The sequence below is a fragment of the Mustela erminea genome, chromosome 10, assembly GCF_009829155.1.
Source record: "Mustela erminea isolate mMusErm1 chromosome 10, mMusErm1.Pri, whole genome shotgun sequence".
NCBI lineage: Eukaryota > Metazoa > Chordata > Mammalia > Carnivora > Mustelidae > Mustela > Mustela erminea.
In genome coordinates, this window is record NC_045623.1 from 35,518,515 (window position 1) to 35,526,178 (window position 7,664).

Sequence of the window (7,664 nt, forward strand, 5' to 3'; positions counted from 1 at the left end):
CTCTTGTGTCACTTATTCTCGGTTTAATACACTTTCCAAATCATTCTAGTGGGTGAGACCAATTCATGTTCCTCCCCAGTGAAAAAAGCAGTTCCTTCTCATCTCATAATTAAATACCAAAAATCACCAGCTGTGAAAAATTTTTGTTTATTTAGATAGCCAACCTGTCTGTTTTTTTCCAGTGGAGGCGGAAGAACTGGCACAATGCATGAAATTCACATTCTTTGCTCTTCCGTCAACATTCAATGACTATTTCAAAGGCTTTTTTTGGCTTGAAATGTCTTCCAAGGCATTTTAGAGCTAAAATAAATAAAGGCTCTTTTAAAACTTCATTAATTCAATAAATGTTTCTTGAGTAGTCACTATGTATAAGACATTGTGATAACCTTAAAAACATGTTATTGGGAACCAATCCAACATGAAACTTTTGTCTCAGTTAAGAAACTATAAAAAAAACTTTCATGCTTAGAAAATATAAACTGTTCCCCCAGCTTTCTGTGTAACCTCAAGCATTGGATTTCTTTGTAGTTTGAAGGCCATAAGACAGAATGCCCTCTAAAGGTAAAAAATATTGTCTGTGTTGAGAGAGGCACTTTGTACTCAAATTTTGGTTATTTAGCTTTGCTCGAGAAGTTTACAAATGTTACTACTCTTCATGGTCTATCCAAAAAAAACCTAAGGTATAAGAAATAGGGTGTGTATGTGTAAACAAACAAGTAAATAAATAAGTGAATAAATAAAGTGTGTAAAAAATATTGTCTGTCTTAACTGCTTTATATTAAAAGTATGCTTAACCTCTCCAGACCTTAGGCATTTAATGAATATTCTTGAATGAATAAATGAGTAAATGAATGAATGAGGTATTTGAGATTATAGGTCCTTTTCAAATCAGGTGTCTTAATCTATGTTTTCAAAAATCTCCACTTTTATATTCACTTTTTCTCCCTTGGTAGAATTAAAGTGGCCATTAGGATTATCTCCCATATGTTACATCACATTTAGCTCTTCAAGGAGGACAGGAGTAGACAAGGAGAACAAGCAGATATAACTGATTCCTGTTATATGCTGGCACTCTCTAGGGTGTTCTTCTGATAGTCTTACATACAACAGCCCTGTGAAATAGGTATCGTTCTCAGTTTACAGATGTGAGGTCTGAAGAGGTTAAGGAACATTCTCAAATTTACACAAATAGTGAGCAGAATTGCTGAGAGTCCAACAAATTCAAGTTTATTGCTGACCTATTCTTGGGGAACCAGACTTCCAAATGAGTCTCAGGCAGGCAACCAGAACACAGAGTAGAATTATGGCTTCAGGATTCAGGTGAGAGACTCAAATAAGGCAGGGGGACATGGATAATGCAGGGTTCATTATCCCATGTCCATGCAATGGATGTACAGAAACCACAAATACATCTTGACTTATTCACTGAATGAAAAAAAACAGATGAGATTAATGAATACCCTATGAAACTTCTTAAGCTGTCAGGAAACGGAAATACCATGAGCATAATACTTGACACTCAATACCACTTGCTCATGTTAGAAAAGAATGATTGACTATTTACTTGATTCATAGTTTATTCTGTGGTTACTATAGATGAACAATGTATTCCCTGTTCTCAGCAGTCTGTAAACCAGTATTTATAGGATGGCAATGTAAGTGCTGGTGGAGTAAGTGCAAAGTGCTATGGGAGAGTAACACTTGGACCAAGTGAGATTGTGTTTGGACTGGGACAGGACTGGAGGGAGTAGGGAAGACCATGCGGATTAGCTTGGATTGAACATGCTATGAGAGAAAAGTGGGCAGGCTTCCTCTGAGAGGCAAGGGGGGAAGAATTCCAGGCAGAGGAAAAAGAATGTGCAAAGGCACCATGGCGTATTTAGCGAAGTATCTGGCATATTTAGGATACTGCAAAATATATGCTAAAATTTATGTCAGTATTTATGACTTATTTTCTGGAAAAACAGGATTAGGTTGGGTCTATTGGGACATGATAAGCCGACTTTAATATGACATGATAATATATATACTCATGAGAGTTATTACACCTCCCCACACAACTGACTGAGTCACAGCTATTAATTGCCATAAAGAGAAACAGCGAGATAATAGAATCATCTGGATCATAGTCATTAATTTATTAGTAATTTTTAAAAGGGATTCCTTTAATAATATTTGTGTCAGGTTGTAAAGAGCACTAAGGTTTAAGAGTGGAGTCATTGCAATGAAGAAGAAAAAGGCCATTTCCATTGGCTGCCTTCTCTTATTCAAACAAGTGGAATGTTGTATTAAGACACTGTCTCATTGAGCGCTTAGGTGGCACAGTTGATTAAGCATCTGTCTCTTGGTTTCTGCTCAGGTCATGATCTCAGGGCCATGAGTTAAGCCCCATATTGGCATCTATGCTCAGTGTGGAGTCTGCTTGGGATTCTCTCTACCTCTCCTTTTGCCCCTCCCTGAGGTGCTCATGCATATGCACGCATTCTCTCTCTCTCTCTCGCTCTCTCAAATAAATAAATAAATCTTTTTTAAAAAACCCACTATCTCATTAGAAAAGCACAATATAAGGTAATAGGAAAACACCCCAGTAAAGATGACTTGTACCAAAGCAGGTTGAGACCATTCCCGTGATATCAGGATTCACAATAGAGCATCGTGGGTAGCTGTTTACCATTATGAATTCACTAGCAGTCACATCCCAGATTCCATCCTCAGGAAATCTAACTCTGGCAGAATTTGAAACATAGTTTATACTTAATTGATTATACAAGCAATCTCTAACTTTGAGCAGAGTTGAATTCTAAATGTTTATTTAAATGTTATCAAAAACACATTTTCCTATGGAGGGAATGTCATGTGTGATGGTTGGGTTCAAAGGCTGTCTGTAAAGTCTTCTTGTGCACAGATCTGGAAACCAGCAGTGTAACCGTGATGGCAAGTCTTATTTCAACTACAGCTCTTACACCTAACATTGTTTACACAAGAATATGTATCTGAGCTCTGCTTCTGAATACTGGGAACCACTTTCTTCTGCAGTGCTATCTCTCCTTGCAAAGGTCCCTTCTTATTGTGTATCCATAGTTTATGAAGTCTTTTCCCTTCTAAAAAATAGAAGTTCATGAGATCATCCTCTTGCTACACATTTTATATTAAGGAAAGAAAAAGATAGTAGATGGGTAGTAGGAGCTGGTTCTTCCTCCACAGTTTATGTGAATAGGTTGTTTGTAATCCAGAGAAAAACTGTACTGTTACGATATTAATACATGGGGTCACAGTGATGTGTGTTCTATCATCTCTGCTCTTGGATTAGTCTTCTGTGTATTCATTCAATGTATTCTTAAAGGCAGAGATTGTAATATAACATTACAATTGTATAGTGATTTACAGTATACAAAGTACATTCACATTTTTTCATTTAATGCCAACAATAACCCCATAAATTAGGTGTTACTATCCCATAATGGTAACTGAAACTCAGTGGTGTGAAGTAATATACCCAAAGAGCCACTGCTGTTGGATGGCAGAGCTATGATTCAGATAGATCTTTTTAATCCTCATGTCCAGTGCTCTCTCTATGATATCAGACCAGCATAGCAAAATTTATATTGTCAAAAGACTAAAGGTTGAACACTCAAATCTAGTTAAACATTTGTACCACTCTTTCTTTTAGAAAATGGAGAATCCTCCTCAGCATTAACTTGGGGTTTCTCTGAAGTCCACCAATATTGAAACAATTGGATTTTCTGCCAAGAGACATTAAGGCTGATTTGACAAGAATGACGAGGCACTTTAAGAGTTGATTGACTGTTAGTACAAGGCTTTTAGAGCTTTCTAAAATTGCATCAACTGTAAGTGAAAGAAATGGAAGTATCTACTCAGAGCTTCAAAGGAAAGCCTGTGACATGAGGAACGAATGGTAGCATGGCCAAATATGAATACATCTATCCAACACTTCTCGGATCCCTATAATATACAAATTCATTTGGTTCGTCCACAGTTTTCTATAGTCCTCATACTCAGCGACCCATTAAGATCTAAGCTAATCAATGTAAAAAAATCATTTTGTGTTTATTGAAGGCTTTTCAGAAGATCCATTCAGCTAAGACTCTTACTGAATGTGTTTTCGTATGTGTTTTCAACTCTATCCTGGAGCTTCCTATCTAAGGCCAACTTACCCTCCTGTCACCATATTCATAGAGTGAGGCAACAACAGAAACCAACTGAAAGCAAAATCTTTGAAGCTGGCAGCATCTATGCTGAAATCTTCAAGGTGAGTGGTAGAAACTTCCATTATGAATCTATAGTTCTTGAGGATCCATGGTGACAAGAATGATTTCCAAAATTTTTGCAATTTTAAAGAAAAAAAGATAGGGCAGATTTTTCTCTCCATGTTTGTTTCAAAGAACACATCAAACTACAATGTGGATTAGTGTAACAGATTTTTCATTGCTCTCCTGTTAAAGGAAAACAAACACATTAACAAACATCTTTTATATATGGAATCCTTAATCTTATAAAATTCTGGCTTTTAAAATTTTTTAAATTATTTATGTTTATTTATTTATAAAAGATTTTATTTATTTATTTGACAGAGAGAGATAGCGAGATAGGGAACACAAGCAGGAGGAATGGGAGAGGGAGAAGCAGGCTTCCTGCTGAGCTGGGAGCCCGATGGGGGGCTCGATTCCAGGATCCCAGGATCATGACCTGAGCTGAAGGTAGACATTTAATGACTGAGCACCCAGGCACCCCTAAAATAAATTTTTTAAAGAAGAAGTTTGACTCTGTACTCTTCCTAGTCTTTGCATTTGCTTAATGATCATTTGTGGTACAATCTTCTCTATCCCTTTTAGCAATGAAATCCCAAAAAGAATATGTTGTCTTCTAACTCTCACATTACTGCAATAAGATGAGGGCATTGACAAGCTTAGTGTTGGAAAAAACAACCAAGTTCAGGGTCAGGGAGAATAATCAAGTGGTCAACTGTTTAAATAGACCAACCTATAGATAAACCCACTTTGATTTCCAAGTTATATCACATTTATGATGCTAAGGCATTTGGTGATGTGAAAACAGATTTTTTTTTAACTGTCCTTACTGAGATAAGAGAAAATGCAGTGGATTCTTCAGGTGTAAATAACTAATTTTATATGAATAAGCCCACATTAATTAAGCAATTGTGACAGATGAAATCAGCGATGATGTTCTAGACTTTTCTAGATATTTTCCATCTTTAAGTAGATGGAGTTCACTAACCATCACCTGAGCAAGTCTAGAAGGCAATTATCAATGTTCAAACTTGAATAACTTAAAAAAGTAATTGTTTAAAGTTCTGATCTAACACTCATTTGAACTTCTCTCCTATGGCAGAGTGCAACTAGAGGGTAGAGCAGGCCTTCTCAAAGCTGTGCTATTGGCAATCTGGGGCCATACAATTCTTTTTCGGGGAGCTATCCTAGGCATTATAAGATGTTTAGCAGCATCTCTAGCTTCTACCCACTAGATGCCAGTAGCTCCTTCTCCCAAGCTGTGACAGTATCAAAAATTGCATTGCTAAATGTTTTCTGGATGGATGGGTGGGTGATGAGGAGGAAGGGTTGGGCAGAAAATTATGATTAAGAACCATTGGGGTGGAAGCATAGATTTCTAGGGTTCCACTCCTTTTTAGTTTATGTAGATATTAAATTTGAAGGTGAGTGAGCTTAATGACATGTCCTAAATCACACAACTGATTAGGAGCAGAGGTAGGACCCAAACCCAGATCTTATTGTTCCTGTAGTGTTCCCTTTGCAACATATTATTATTGAATATTGCTAATGGAAGGAATATTCCACTGACCATAGACACTTAAGTCATTGCCCAAGAATATCCTGAGACCATTGAGAAGATGGCCATCTGATCTAACTTGAGTCAGAGGGAACTTATTTTTTATATGAGTGAAATAGCAATACTCAAAAAGCTCCATTTGCTGTTGTGATTCAATCTTGCAGATACTTTTGGTGATGATATCAAGTAACATCAACCTACTCAGGCAGTATGTATGAAGTTGTAACCCCAGTGAGATCAATCTGTGTGTCTCTTGCCTTTCACCACCTTATTTTAGATAGCTATTTGTTACAAGTGTCCTGACACTTTTTAATATTTTATAACTAAAGATAGACAAAATGTGCCTGGCAAGAACAATAACTAAAGACTGAGTAAACAACCCAGGACCACTCATTATGCCAGGAAATATGTGCTTACGCTGTGACAATGGCTGTCGTCTTGGATTGGCCCCATTAACCACCTCTGGACAATCAAGGCAATGATGGAAGCCATTCTCTTCCTCTAACAAGATATTGCCAAGAAAGTACACTGCTGCGCAACCAGCTGTTTGAGGAACTGAAGAGGATGAAAAGAGGGTGAAAACAGATGGGATATATTTTGCATTTCTACTTAGATATGAATATGTACATATGATATATTAGGGCATCTCTCCCACACATGTCCTTCTCTTCTTGGTACATTATGTTAACCATTTATCACTTTCGTATGTCAACTTTATCCAAAAATTATATATGCTCTTTGTTTCTTAGATTTACTCCTTTCTTTACACCACTTTTTACTGAACTATTTGGTTAGAACTTGTGAAAACTTCTTGTAGCTTATGCTGCATGGAAGGTACTTTGTGTAGAGGGAACATTTGTTTGAAACAAAGCTTAAAGTGTACTCTTTGCTAAGAATCATACTAGGCTTCAATATAGGGAGAAATACATAGTTGAAAGTGTTTAGATTGTCCTGGTGCCATATTTTTAAAATCTCACATGTAAGAAACATATATACTTTTTTGTTGAATTGGAAAATATAGAAAGAAGAAAAATAAATCAATAAATACATAAATAATAAATAAGAAGAAAATTAGCACTGTACATAGTCTCATCACCTGGAGATTATCTGTCTATATTCTTCCTCTATCCTTCTATCTCACACAGAAGTATATATTTATATACGTATGTATATATGCATGTGTATGTATGTACATATTTGGGATTATATGGTAAACACTAGTTGCTGCTTTTTCTGTATCATTACAACTATTTTTTCTTGTTCTTGATTATTTAAAAATATGTTCCAGTTGTATGGGTTTACACTAATTTACTTAACTATTCTTTGTTTTCTTGTTATTAAACTTTGTTTCCAATTTTATTTGGGTATTGTAGTATGACAATAAAAACATATATAATACAATACAAATTAATAATACAGTTGATTTTGTAACTTTATTCTTCCTAGTTTATTGTTCCTAGATGTCAAATGATGGGTCAAAGACCATAAACATTTATAGCGCTCTTAATATATATTGGCCACTAGACCTCTCAAAAGACTTGCCTGTTTAAATTTTCTCTAGAAAAGTATAAGGAGATTTTTAATTTAAACAAAAATGTAATTGCTCAGTCGAAGTTAACAGTAAAAAACTCAAGAATTTCTGTATCTGGATTTCTTCCCCGTTTTTGGCACTATAGATGTTTTCTTTAAAGTTAACGCCTTTAATGAGTAGACATGGATCAAAATTTAAAAGAATTTTCCATGGGCTACCAAAGTGGTTTCCAATTTAAAAATAACAAAATCAGTAAAGATGTTTAAAATATTAAATATGAAAGGACATAGGAAATCATTTAGCTCAA

The 7,664-nt window shown here is 35.7% G+C and overlaps 1 long non-coding RNA gene across 4 annotated transcripts in view; it reads left to right on the forward strand.

Annotated features, from left to right (window-relative positions):
- The window catches only part of LOC116567511, a 125,032-nt gene extending 117,986 nt beyond the window's left edge, over window positions 1–7,046 (forward strand). For all 4 annotated transcript variants that reach the window (XR_004276238.1, XR_004276239.1, XR_004276241.1 and 1 more), the window contains 2 exons: window positions 3,671–4,270; window positions 5,991–7,046. This is a non-coding gene — a long non-coding RNA (uncharacterized LOC116567511). The remainder of the gene's footprint in view (window positions 1–3,670; window positions 4,271–5,990) is intronic.
- The last annotated feature ends 618 nt before the right edge of the window (window positions 7,047–7,664 follow it).